The sequence below is a fragment of the Haliaeetus leucocephalus genome, unplaced genomic scaffold (assembly GCF_000737465.1).
Source record: "Haliaeetus leucocephalus isolate CR32 unplaced genomic scaffold, Haliaeetus_leucocephalus-4.0 Scaffold206, whole genome shotgun sequence".
In the NCBI taxonomy this organism is placed as follows: domain Eukaryota; kingdom Metazoa; phylum Chordata; class Aves; order Accipitriformes; family Accipitridae; genus Haliaeetus; species Haliaeetus leucocephalus.
The window spans coordinates 9016562-9031564 of NW_010972642.1; positions in this window are offsets into that span (position 1 = coordinate 9016562).

Genomic DNA, 15003 nt, shown 5'->3' on the forward strand with positions numbered 1-15003 from the left:
CAGACAAAACCAAAAGAACAATGAATGTCTTGTAAGACAAAATGTTTGCTGTGAGTTGATGACCTTATCCTCTCACAATCTGAACTAGACTGTTCTCAAAGAAATTTATAGTAATCGAAACAGGCTACTCTGTAATAAGCAAATAATATTTTGGAGTCTCAAAGCAGAAAACAAAGACCAACATTTTAATGCTACCTAGAGTTAAGCACACCACCTATTCCATAAGCTTAAGCCTCCCAGTAAATGTGTCTGAACGTTGAAGTAACTATGAAAATATTGTAAGTGGGAAAGTACACCAACCTGCAGATGGGCTCCAGCCCCAAGGAAATAGCTCTCTAATATCCAATTCTCCAGCAGAACTGCTTCTGTGACCTTTCACAAGTTTTTTTCTAAACTCCTCTGACAAGGTAATGAAATCTGGGAAAATAATGTATGGAATCATAGAACCATTTAGGCTGGGAAGGACCTCAAGAGGTTCCTAGTCCAACCCCCTGCTCAAAGCAGAGTCAACACTGAATTCAGACTAGGTTGCTTATGGATTCGTCCAGCCAGGCCTTGTAAACCTCCAGGGGGAGAGATCCCACAATCACTCTGAGCCTTGTTCCATTGCTTAATTATCCTCATAGTGATTTTTTTTCTTCATACTATCTAGACGTAATTAACACTGTGTCAATTTATAACCATTATCTCTCAGTCTTCTCCTGTGCACCTCAGTAAAGAGCTTGGTTCTCTCATTTTTTTATGATCGTGTTGTATGTACTGGCAGACTGCTATTACATCTGCCCCAAATCTTCTCTTCTCCAATCTAATGATCTCAGTTCCCTCAGCCTTTCTCACAGGGCGTGTGCCTCAATGACACTAGATACTCACTGGAGTATGATGGCAAATATACATACACTGCAGTAGCAGCCTCAAAACAGAGACCATACTGCTCTCTATGAAATAAACGCTCCGCTTTTGGTGCCACCTCAGCCAAAGTAGCAAACATTTCCTTTTCCCCACTTCCCAAAGCTGTAGAATGCCAAAATAAAGTCTCAACACAATTCGCACTTAAGACTGGCATGCCATCTTCTATCTTCACAAGTAGTAAATAATCCTAAGCAATGTAGAGAGGGGTTCAAGAAGTATGATTGGCTACAAGAATACAAACCAGGGGTTTGGTTTTGAAGTTGGTCATTCCAACTAGCTAGGGTCAGTTGCCGTTGCTGGTTTTGCAACATGTATAGCCAACCCCAGTGGATCCAGAACTGGGGACTGCAGTTTAGTGGTGCCTAATGGACAATAGATCTAATCACGCCTGCCCTATTGTCTTCCTGTAGAATATCAAGTATCAGGTTGATTTTGCTTTGTTTTGTAGAAGTTTTGCAGTTCATAAAATAAATTCACATCAATACGCTCTGTTGCAGGCAAGAGATGCTTCCATCTGTTGAAAGATATCCTCTCCCCTTTCAACCTATGGATATTGTGGTCCTTTCTTAATGTTAAGTCTCCAAACTGTGTCTGGGGACCTTGACTTCAGACTGCCTGATTCCCTAGAGTAAGACTATGACTCCCTTTTACCAGTTGCACTGTTCATGCACTTAGCTTTGTACTCCAGGCTTTCTTTTTATGACAGACCAGGGAGGATACAAAGATAATCTAACAATGATTTACAGCTGTCTTTGAAACCTTTAGTAACAAAACTCAGATACCACCTTTTGTCAAGATCCTGAATCCTCATGTTAAAAACACTTCTTGTCACTTCCTTTTTTTTTGCTTTAGAAAGATGAATTGGGAAGAAGTCCTCTAGAGCTTTTGTCACAGGAGTGCTGTTATCAGATTTTTCAAGTTGGCTGGATACAAGATGTTTTCTCAAGGTTGATTTACCTTTACAGATCTGTTCATGTGAATTTGGCCTCTCAGACTGGCCCAACTCAATCAGATCTGATGACAGTGCCAAGTTACACTCCCATTTCTCTCCCACAGCATGTTCGTGTGAAGCGGTGGGATCTGGGGAATAGGGCTGGGCATATCTCCTGGTCCTTACAGTGGAGTCGCTCTCTAACTTTTTTGTAGTGGTGTGCTGTGAGATAATCTGCTTGTTCCTTCAGAGAACGTGAGTAATAACTTGTCAAAATATACCTCTTCTCTCCTGGCATACTTGAGTTGTGTTAAGTCTGTGTTCCAACTGGTGGCAAAAAAGGTCTATCTCTCATGACTTGTAGTGATGCAACTATCATGCATTTACATGCCTTCTCTCCTATCAGAGATACAACAGAACCTATCTGTCAGTGTGTAGGGAAAATGATCTCCTGAACACGCTTCCTCGCTAGCACCAGAGCGCCATGATAGAAGTGACAATGCAGGTGCTGTAAATTGCATGATAAATCCAGCCTGGGGTCTAGTATTTGGGAAGTGACGTCTGAAGCAGCAGCAGAGACCAAGTACAAGCAAGAGAACACAGCGCATGGGGAAATATGGGAGATCCTGGAGAACCAGCAATATTTGAACGGTTTCATGCATCCATCCTCAGTCCAGAATGAGCCTGTTAAACAGCATTCTCCACCATTAACCTTTAGTTCTCTCAGACCACCTGGATCAATGTTGTGGTTTAACTTCCACCGGCAACTGAGCACCACGCAGCCGCTTGCTCACTCCTCCCCACCCCGGTGGGATGGGGAGGAGAATTGGAAAAAAAGTTAAACTCATGTGTTGAGATAAGAACAGTTTAATAATTGAAATAAAATATAATAATAATAACAACAACAAAACCAATAATAATAATGATGACAAGGAAGAAAATAAAGAGAGAAATAAAACCCAAGAAAGACAACTGATGCACAATGCAATTGCTCACCACTGACTGATGCCCAGCCAGTCCCCAGACAGCGATCCACCCCTCCCGGCCAACTCCCCCCAGTTTATATACTGAGCATGACATTCTATGGTATGGAACATCCCTTTGGCTAGTTCGGGTCAGCTGTCCTGCCTGTGTCCCCTCCCAGCTTCTTGTGCACCTGCTTGTTGGCAAAGCATGGGAAATAATTGAAAAATCCTTGACTTAGGATAAGCACTACTTAGCAATAACTAAAGCATCAGGGTGTTATCAACATTATTCTCATACTAAATCCAAAACACAACACTATACCAGCTACTAGGAAGAAAATTAACTCTGTCCCAGCTGAAACCAGGACAATCAAATAAAAAGGAAATAAACCCCACCGTTGTTCTTAGACAAGAGCGTTTTTTATAGTATGAGTTAGGGGTAGCATTTGAATAGCACTGGCAGGAATTCTGTGTTTCATGACTCTGATGTGCAATTGCTTGTCCACACAGGTTGCATTGAATAGAAAAGCCACCAACAGGTAAGGCTAACTCATTTTTTTTCTTTGTTTTAACATTGTATGGCATGGATGTCTTATTTTTGTGTTATCTATGAGAAGTTCTTTGAATGATGCTTTCATATTGCATGCCTATTTTGCCATCTTATTGTTTAATTATAATCAGGAAAATGTAATGGACTAATTTTTACTGTAATACCAAGAGACCTGGGAGGTTTCCTTAGTCAAATGGGTGGAAACAAAATTCTGCTTGTATTGATTTTGGTCTTATTTTTATCCAGTTCCTAATCCATGACAGACTGACTGACTTCTTATTTTCTGATGACTCAGTACTATGAGGAAGAATTCACAAAGCCTTTAGGGTTATGGTAAGGGTAAAGGTAAACAGAGTTGGACTCTACAGCAAATCAATTGGCTCTAACAAAGCTCAGCCATCATCCTCTGATACCTGGGAAGGAGTTCGCTGCCCTGCGCTGCACTCTTTATCACTTGGAGACAGACTATGGATTGGAACTTATGAGTCCAGTCCCGTAACTTTAGTAAAATAAAGTTTATTTTAACAAATTAAAGCACCAGTCTGTTTATTCCCCAGAGATGGTGAGTGATGTTATTTTAATAAGAAGAAGCGGGAGCTGATGGTCCAAAATGGTTGTGCACCAAAATGCAGTAAGTGTCTTACAACACAGCTGGAGTTGGAGTGCATGATGTTCACAGATGGGCGATTACAGGGTGGCTGTGGGAGCCTTACTGTTGAAAGACACGCTAATGTCAAATACAGTAAAGAAAGTTTAGCTGAAAAAAATCTTTTTTTCTTTTCTTTCTTCTTTTTTAATACAACTTTTCTACCCTCCATGCTCTCCTGCAACCCTTCTGTGTTTTGTGTGGCCCCAGCTGATTACAGCGCATATTAAAGAATACAAAATGCCTTATGCAGCATTACTTTCTCGTTGTTTGATGGATATGCTGCACATATAGCAGTACACTCATTTGAAGGTATTCTTCTCTCCTTTCACACTCACTATAAGCATTCACTTAATGAGCTACCCTTTTTCGTTGAATTATAGGAATGCTGGGAGTTATTTATGACAGAAATCAACGTATTCAAACAATCTTTTGATGTCAGTCTCTGCTAATGAAATCTGGATATATTCAAAATGCAATAAGAATAGTCTGCCAAAGTTAACACTGTGATGCCTATTTCCTATTAACCATATAAATAGTTATGCTCTTCATTTCTTCATTCAGGACAGTAGGTCTTGTTTCAGTGGTGACAGGGAGAGCACAACATACATACTCTTTATTTTATTTTTACAGCAGTATGTATAGATCAGTCTGGATGGCTGGGTTTATTTCACTGTATTCTTTGCCAATACAATCCCTGTTTATCCCTGTTTAACTTCAAGCAAAGAGCACATTATCTTCTGATCTGTGTGCTTCATAGAGCTGTCTGATGTTGTGCTCACTACCTTGTCATTAATAAACCAAAATTAGATGTGAGAAATGAATGGAGCTTGGAAATGAAGCTTTGGTACAGTAAAAAAAAAAAAACAAACAACAAAACAAAACAAAACCACAAAACAGAACATTACATATTTCTGCTTAGGGAAAGCAGATTTCCTTAACACATGATTTAAGGAAAACATGATTTTCTGAAACAGAACCATTTGCTGGAATGGGGCTTTTGTTTGGTTTGGTTGTAAACCCAATAACTCAGGTTTACTGACAGCTTGTTTGACTCAATCACAGCTTCAGCCTGAGCCTAGATGGCCTTTCAGAAAATATGCTTCAAATAAACACATTTTGTTGGGTTCAGTCCATCCACAAGCAGCTCTTTGTTAATGATCTGGAGCTTGAATCACAGCTGGGCTTGAATTTTGGGATTTACAATGCAACACTAAATCTGACACTAAATCTGAGCTTTTATTTTTTTTTGTATGGCCTATCCTCCTCTAGAGAATCCATTCCACTCACTGAAATTTATAGTAGCATGTTCTTGTAGACCAAGACACTTTGTTTGCATTGTACTTTTTAACAATTATGCAAAATGGATAAGAAAAAAAGATTAATTGCTACATAAAAAGACCCCCAAGCCACATATATATTACTAATGTTGAAAATATTAATCATTATCTGACAGTTTATAGACTAAGTGTTATGAAATCAAACCAGCAAAAAGCTAGTATGCTGCTGTCATCAGTAGGGAGAGAGAGACAACAAAATCAGGATTTTTTTTTTGCTTTGTAGGAATGTTCATCAAATTTCCAGTGTCAGGGACATTTCTTTTAGCAGAGATTGTGATCTCAGGTTCTCTCCTCCTTTAACAGGTCAGTGATAAATGCCTTTCGTACTCCTGAGTTAAGCCTCTGTCACAAGTCTCCTATATTTTGTTCCTTTACAATTGTGTTCCATATCTGTGTTACAGTATCTTAAACAATCCCCTCAAAAATAGATCCGTGTTTCTTTAACACTGCAACATGGAGGTTTGGTATCAGGAAGACAGGTTACTGCAGCTGAACCTATCCAGCAAACTGGTCCTTGGAGTTCACTCCTGACACAAAAGCAGTTTGTTTCACAGCAGAAGACTAATGGATGAGCCAAGACAGCATTGCACGTCTTCCCTTTCAAAAGCTATTTGTAAATAGGAGAGAAATAGTGGTGTTTGTAGAGTACTGGTGCATCTAACACTGCTTTTTTAAAGCATCCAAAGGTACCAAATCACAACTTGGAAGGTCACCACCATCAAGGGGAAAATGTTGAACAGGATCAAACTGAAGTCACTACTTATTTGTTGGAGTTTTGTCATTTTTCCAGCAGCTGATGCAATGTATTGACTTGCTTTAGTGTAATTAACATCCTTAAAAAGAACACTTTCTACATAATGCTCTAATAAGGATATCAGAGTTTAGAAAACAGCAGATGGATTCTAAGGCTTTTGAGTTCCTTTGTAAAAACAAGAAAACAAGTTAATAAAACTTGTCTAAGCCAAATCCATAGCATGATTATATCTTATGAAGTCACTCTAGACCAAATTCACAACGCAATTAATTTTCATGGAGAAACAGTCAGATTGGATTTAGCTTAGTAAAGTATTAACATCTTCAACAACAAAACAAACCAAGCTATACTAACAAGTCAATGATGAAAAAAATGGTAATAGGTTTCCCTGCTTGAATAGACCCTGTGGGGCAATGAAAAGTATCACACTCTACTGGTCTGAAGCCAGCTTTCCTTCTGTCTGCTTTTGATCTCACAAATTTAAGAATTCAGGAAAAAACTATCATCTTTTTGATACCGGAAAGCTGATCAGAAATCCCTTTGGACTTGGCAGATACCCTCTGTTGACCACACGTGCAAGTGGTTGTCTGTCATTCCGTGAGTCGTGGCAAGCCTCAGCTTCTGGCAGGTAGCGACCAGCTGCAGAGGGAAATTTTGAAATGGAGGAACTCAACTACTCTACAGGCAGATCTGGCTATAGGCAGCTGTGGCTCATGAAACAGCAGCAGGGTCCTCCATCTGCAACAAGTCACAGCGTAATCTAAGTGTTTTTCCCCATGGTGAGGTGTATGACAGTCATATTGGCACTGCTTTGGTGGTTGGTATGACCTCCCACACTCTTATCTGTGTCCCGCAACAGCTAAGTTTCTTGTGTTGGCCCAAATGCTGTTGTATTTTCAGTCCTGTGATTTTCTAGGGGTTGGTACTTTTAGTTTGTACACAACTATATCTCTTCTGTAAGACTCTTGCACCACAGCAGCTGCAGCAGGTAGATATAAAACCACCAACTAATGGATTTTCAGCCCACTACTTATCAAAGGGAAACTCAAACCTTACATCTAATTCGATACATTCAGCCATCATTCACAGAATATTCCTAGCACTCTTTGACAAAGCATTTCAATAAGGTTTGTAAAGTGCATTTAAGAAAAATTAAAAACATCTTACCCACAAACTTGGTGACTGTGGTGTTTTCACAAAAGGCATGGCATAACAAATGAAAACCAGGAGCTGCGAGTGAATAATGCTGCTAATGTAAACTCCAGTCTGCTAATTAAAACTCCATGGGGGCAAATGTTTCCTACTGTATGCTAGTAGCAGCAGTATAGAGCTAAAATTAAACTATGGTGGACCCAATATATCACTCCTTAGAACTAATTGTCTGTATTCAACACTGCATTATATAAATTAATAGCTTTCTCCAGTCTCTTCACTGATAGTGCCTAATATATAATGAGGCATCTTTTTGCTAACACAAAATCCTGACTTAATGCAGTTAGAGGGAGGCAAAATTCTCTTTTCAAAGGCCATGGTGGGGTGACCAGCCCCATATTAGCTTTAGCTGTGGGCTGGTATCATGCCCTTTGTTTGCAGGGTACCATTTATTTTTGGGTATGTCCCTATTTTGGGGGGGAGGGGGCACAGATAACACACGTCCTCCAGATCTAAAGCTCCCTCCCTTCTCCCCTTCCTTCCCTGCCCTCTGATGAAATATTCTTCAGAACCTTTTAAAATATATCTACTTCTTTTTTCTTTTTTTTTTTTTTTAATCTTCTGTGAAAGTAAATAGGGGGTAAACTCCTGATTTCAGCAAGAGTAATTCACAGTACAATGACTGAGAAACAGTAGAAAGATATCACATTTGTATTTGATGAAGGCTTTAAGACTGACAAGACTCTCAAGATTTTCCCATCCTTTCGATGTTATCGGGGTAGAGCCTGCGTGCATTCCAGGCACTGGTGTGAATGCAAGTGACAGGGACACAACCAAAAGGTTATGGGAGAGGTTACGCTAAAGTGAATATCATCTGTGGGACTAGCTAGAGTTTCCATTACCTCTGTTATTGGTCATGCTGTCTGTATTGATCAACCTTTCTTCTCTGCACTTTTCTTAGAGAAGTGGCTGTGAATGCCCATCCTTTTAGCAAGAAGATTGCTGGTGGGGGAAGGGGTGGTCTGATACTTGAAGGGTTGTTTGATAATGAGAGATTTTCAGTCTTCTTGGATCTTCTTTTTTTTTTTTTTAATGCCATTTGCTCTGACTTTTTGTAACAGAGCATGTCTGCATGTGGTTTTTGTACGTTTTGGGTTTTTTTCAGAGATACAAACTTTTCAGTTTTGTCTTCTTTTCAGGGCTGTTATGACAATGTGAAAAGGACTAAACAGAAGCATTTAAACAGAAATTAATATAGTATTTTAGACAGGAAAATGACTGCATATGCCACAGAAGCAGTTCAAAGGGTTTGGTTATGACTTTGTTTTGTAAAACAAACACATATATATAAGAATTAAGTTTTTTTGGTTCATGTGCTGTCATGGTTTCAATCTTACATAAACCAGACAACTTTGTCAAGCAAAAGTCGTATTTAATTTTTTTTTTTAAAAGGAAGAGGAACTTTGAACGTACCTTTTTAGAATCTCTGAAAGGGTTTCTTGCACCACTAACAGCCTTCTCGAAGGCACTGCAGTATCATTTAGGACCCCCTATTGCAGGGGAGGGAGCGGGGGGGTGTCTCTGTGAGTCACCAGTGGCTGCAGTGTCATGGAGTCAGCAGTCTGGACAAAGAGCTATTTGGTAAAGAGGTGGTGTATCCCTTCAGGTCATGTTTTTTTCTTCAACCATGTGGTTATTAGTTAACAAGTTTGGAGGAAACCCCAGGGAACCCAGGAACACAACAAGTACTTTATAGCAGGGCTGCAGGTTGTGTCAGATGAGACACTAACCATTTTAAATTCACCTAGTTTTGCCAGCTGGTTGAAGTTGTGCTGAATTGTTCTTTGAGTCTTCAGGAAAATTTCAAAGAAATTTACTTTGCCACCTGTTTGAAATTATTCTTCAGGAAAGAATGATCCATACTGGGGCTATGAGCATTAACAAGCAATATAAAAATATATACAAAAATTAATATCGTACTCCTCAGTTTGTCAAAACTCATCTGATGAACTTATTGACATGCAGTAGTGCTAACTCCAAGAGTTAGTACTTGGGGTACTTGGTGTACTTTGCAGTACACCAGAAGGGCTGGATAAGTCCAGTAAGCTGAGAAGAGTATCCAAAATTACTATAATAAATATTGTTAAAGCTCAATGTTTTTAGAGAGATGTAAAACGTCAAGCTTCTGGATGTAAACCATCCACTTGTAATTAGAAGTTGGGAAGATACCCAGGGGATAATATGTCTTATTGTACCTTTTACAGCAATAATAGAAACAGAGACATTAAAACATGGAGACTCCATGGGCTCGTGGAAGCAGTATGATCATTTAAACTGACAATCCAGCTGTTTATAAGTGTTCTTATCTCTAAAATGAGCTAAATACATGTCTATGGAATTTCATCATTTGCATTATTACTCCCCAGCCTGAAGGAAATCAGAGAAAACCAAAAAATAGAAGACTTTTTTCCTTCAATAAGACATTTGATATTCAAATAGAGCTCTCTGTTTTCATTCCTTCTCCTTTGTTTTCTTTTATCAGTGATAACTAGGCAGCATTCTTTTCCTTGGGTTTATAATCCGAGATCAAGTAACTAACAAAAATGTCATAGCTGAGAATCATAAAGCTATACTGGCACTGTGCCATTAACTATACAAAAGTCTGATGCAGCAACAGATAATAGCAGAAGTGTTTCCTCTTCCTACATTTTTAATTATAAGAAATTCATAATAGAGCTCAAGATAAAATCAGATAAATGTTCAGTTTGCTATTAAGATATAAGTATCCCCAAATGTGTTTTATGAATTGGTTCAGTAACCAAAGTCCTCATTTAAGAGCAGTCTTTAAATTCATTGTTTTTCTCTCCAAGCTTTTGTTTACCTTATTGTATATTCACTGAGCATAAATTAATAAAACATGCATGACAATATCAGTGTGCTTTCTGCTCTTTTGTGTGTTCTGTGAATGTTGCCTTTTTTTTCAGAAGAAATATCAAAGAGCATTTAAAGAAAATGAGCAATTACAAACAAATAGTTTAATGTTACTTCAGGTAGCATGAATCTGAGAAGGTTCAAACAATATTAGGGACCTGACATGCTAGATATTGCATAAAATCACAGCGAGAGTTGTTTTTTGCCCTCTCCTTCCAAGATTACCAGTTCAGAGACAGGACAGAACTCCCATTTATAGATGAAGAACAGCAGCACAGACTGTAATACATGTATTTATTTGTAGAATTTATGCTATATTATTCTGGGGAAAAGTAAACAAAATAAACTCTGTTGCGTGGGTATCACATACTTTGAATTATGGAGAAGCATTTTCTAAATTTCCTATAATTTACATTTTGACCAATATACTTAATTTAAGCAATAAATACACCATCATCATGTAAATAAACCAGTGCAAGGAATTCATAAACAAGGAAAAAAAAAAGTAACTAGTAATTCCACAGCATCTTTGCATTACAAGTCCCAGAGATTCTTTTCTTGAGCAGAACTAGCAACAGCATAACCCACAGAAATGGCCACCAGGAGTGACAACATTTGGAATTGCATAAGAGCTAAAGAAAAGAAAAACATGGCTCTTGACTTGCATATAAGGTCTAGCAGGATCCCAGATTTTCTGGCAACCAAGAGTGTTCTTGGTTCAGTTTCAGGTCACAGTTGAAAGACAGGAAGGAAGGTTATTTTTGTTCTCCCTTCTGGAGAAATTTCTTCTCTATTTGTTTAAAATTGGCCATCTGAATTTCCAAGCCTGCTTTCAACCTTATTTTAGGACTTAGAAGCAGTTCAGAACAGTTTGCATAGGCTCTTGGACCAATATTGTAACATTGGTTTTGACTTAGCTTAATATTTTAGTTTAATGCTTTAGACTATAAAATTATTCCTCCACTACACTGAGTTTGACTCCCGGCAGGGTTTAACTGGGAGAAAAAAATCTTCAGGGAGGAAATAGAGAAATCAAGTGGATAAGCTTTAGCAGTAAGATTCTATTAAGTAAAGGATACTAGGGACAATGTTAAGATTTATTTTCTGCATAGGTGTGGAAGGCAATGGATAAGGAAGCGTATGCAGGAAAGATAGATAAGCATGCAATTTCAGTTCTGGTAAGTCTGCACTGTGACAAAAACAAATTGTTTCAAGTTTGCGGTATCTCAGTCTTCAGTTAATAGCAGCTAGCCACTGCCCCTCTCTTGCTAAGAAATCTCAGTTCTGGTGGTTTCCATGGTTACATAAAAACACACGTGTCTGATTTTTTCTATGAGGTAAAATACCTGTAAATGCACCTGATGATTATGTGTGTGAAAGAGGCAGTTGATTAAATGTTTATCTCTAGGAAAAGATTTGTATGGCCATGCACAATTTCTGATCACTTCAATCTTTGTTTGACTTCAGGTAAAAACATGTACTGGCACAAAACCATCAAGCTGCCCGATTGAAAGAACTAGCTGCAGGGCTATCTAGCAAATTTTGAGCAGGGAAACCAACTGCAGATAAAAGGTGCACTCACTTGTCTCTTATCAGAAAACTATAGAATGGATGCATGATGAACGTGACCACTGTTGATAATTTTTGTATTATTTGAATTAGCATCTATTAGAGCAGCAAAGAAGGACTTTAGGTGGGTGGGAGGGAATATCTGACCAGGTGGGCCCTGCCAGCTCATGTGCTGCGTGGCCACCCACTCGTAACCCCAGGGTATTTGAGAAAACTCTCAAGAGGGACCTTGGTCTGGCAGCAAAAGGGAACAAATAAGGCTTCAGCTCTTAGAATGATCAGGCAGCAGGGGCTTGTTTTGGTTGGACTGGCTTTAACAAGTGTTGTCTCTTCCAGACAGACATTTAAATTCTTGTCTTTTTATTGATGCTGCTTGATTAGAGGGAAAAAAAACCCAGTCCTTATGTGTAAACAATAGATATCTACCTTTTCTTCTTCTTGAAAGAGGAACAGTCCTTTTTTTCTGTGAGAATGTCACATGTTTTCAGAAGAAAAGGGAGTGTTCTTGAGTAGTATAAAGTAGTAACTGGGTTCCAAAAATGACATGCAAAATGGCTTTAAAATCTGAATTCTGAAATGTTTACCTGTAGCTGCCTTCGGTAGCCTTTCCTTTACACAGATTCTTGACATGCACAGGTGCCAAGAAAGAGAATAAAAATAGAAAAAAATTGAGATTCAGTTAACACAACTGAGATTCAGATAAATGAAATGATTTGTCTAAGGATCTGTATGTAGGCCAATAATGCACTGTGTCATCCTCTTGCCAGGATTTAAGAGGAGAGAACTGTCCCCTACTGCATAACCATTGCCATTTCCCTGAAACATCATCTGGAAATCTGTAATTGAAATTCTGACTTGACTTTTTTTTCACCTGTCTAGTGAGTGATTCAGCCCAGTAGGATCTGGTCGTATGACAATCTTCAAAAGAAGCTACTAATTGCATTGGCTGAGTAAATAGATGCACTGTGTCAAATGTTTAAACTAAGATTACACACGCAGCCCTGTGTTCAGAGCTTAGTTATGCTGTGCAACCTAATTTAAAAAATATCCTAAAGTTCTCCCTGGAGACCGCTCAAATCTCCAGGGCTCCTGAACTGGCTGGCAGGTAGACACTAATTGACAAGACCAGTGTGTGTGAGACTGGACACCCCATGGAACATACCAGCTCTGGTTAAAATAAGGCTGTGAGGTAGAAGTTATGATGTCTGCCTTGATGGCAGACCCTTTGGATCACAGATTTAAGAGAAGCCTGCAAAGTTGTGTCCTTTCAAAATGTGATTTTCAAAGTGAATCTGTCACCAGTTGTCACAAATGCATTGAAGACTGTGACAAAGTACCTTTTGCTGGATTGAATTTTTTTCATGCTCTGGGGAAGTAAACAACTAGTTTCTAAACCCGTCATCTGTTTGTCACCATTCTCTAATAGGAGGTTTTACTGGTAGGAGAAAGCAGACTTTTTGCTGAAGACCCCCTACATGTCTCTGTCTCTCTAGCATCCTCTGGAAAGGATGCTACCCTGATAGCTTTTGTGTTGCATAAAAGGAAGGCAAAGGGCTGTCATAACTAAATGAGTTTGTCCACATATTTTGAAGTGGTTCACACAATATTTGGTTTTCAGGGTGAACTCTTATACTAATATCCTGCTGGCAGATTTTCTCATGATTAGAAATTGTTCTGTCCTCTAGAGAAGCAATGTATGTGATGTATCCCCATGGAGAATGCAAAAATGCTTCATGAGAGGGGGGTCCTCAAGCAAAGATATACCACCTCCATCTTGAGCTAATAATACAGTCATCAGCCAATCGCTTAGATGTACGTTCTGCTTTCTCCTTGTTGCCTACCTCTTCTCAGAAAAAAAGCAGCCTGCAGTTTTAAATATCCTTTTGTGGGGACCAGTTTTGTCATTTCTATTGGCAATACAATTCTTCTAACCAGGAGAAAAAAAGATTTATATCATGATTAAGGACCTTTAATTTCCATGCAGATCCTGCTGAATCTAGCCCTCTAATTAAACAAATGCTCCCCAGAATATTCTCTTCCAGAGAAAAACAAAGAAAAATCACACCCCCAATTAAATCCCTCATGAGGGATTGTTTCTCTATGAAGACATAATTTTAAACTGAGTTCATTGCAGTATTCCTGCTGCTTTTTACCTGGTTCCACTCACTGACTCAAGCTAGCAGTGGAATAGCAGGTATATGTGTTAAAATAGAGAGCAAATGTTTTGTGTTTCTTTGGGGAGACAATGAAATATGGCACACACATTTATTCGTTCTGCACTCCTCAGATTGGCTTGTTCAGCTCTCTAATCAGGTAGCTCTGAGTGATTTCAGCCACTGATGATTTGTTCAACCAACTGTATCAAAACAAAAAACTGTTCCACAAATACATAACCTGAATAGAAAGTACAAAGTTTATTTACTTTCAGGTCATATTGATTTCAATTTAGTCCCAAGATCTTGAGGGATGCAGGGAGTTCAAGAAAGTGTTTCCAAACATTGGTTTCATAAATCCTGGAAAACATTATTCTTCCACTAAAAATTCAGGCTGAAAGGTGTTTATTTTGTTATTTTCTATTTATCATTAATGTTCAGCTTTAAAAAGAAACAATCAAGTCAGGAACACAAACATCAGCAGGTAACTCAACTGGCCAAACTTGTAACACAGATATGGAAAAAATGAAAAATAAGCACTGAACCTCTCAAAACCCAGCCAGAAACTGAATGCCTGTTTGTCCATGCTAAAATAATATGTTAAAAATCAACTGAGAAAGGAAATCAAGATTAAAAGCTTGTAAACTACTATTGCACTAACTCCAGGATGAATATTATTCATAAAGTTTCTGAATAGGTTTGCTTGGTGATCCAGTCCAACCATTAGGGTGGATAGGGTACTGTTAATTGATTCATGACAATTAATTTGTTCTTAAAGCATGAATAGTGCCCTGGGTACTTAACAAATAATCCAGGTGACTATAAAGCTGCGGTACCTGCTCTGAGGAGTCTTATGGTCTAATTATCTAACAGTAATTTGTTCCAGGATTACGGTGCCAAAAAAGTGCAATCTTTATCATGCTCCATTTTCATCTTTCTGTTTGGTGGCAAGAAATGGGGAAGAGCTAACTGCTCTTTGCCAGATAGGTATAGAAGAAATTACAAAATTCTTTCTGCATTCTTCAAGTCATCAGTTTAGGAGTGACTGAGACCATTGCTAGTCCTCCTCTATAGTAATACTCAGTGTATTAGAATGGAGGAGT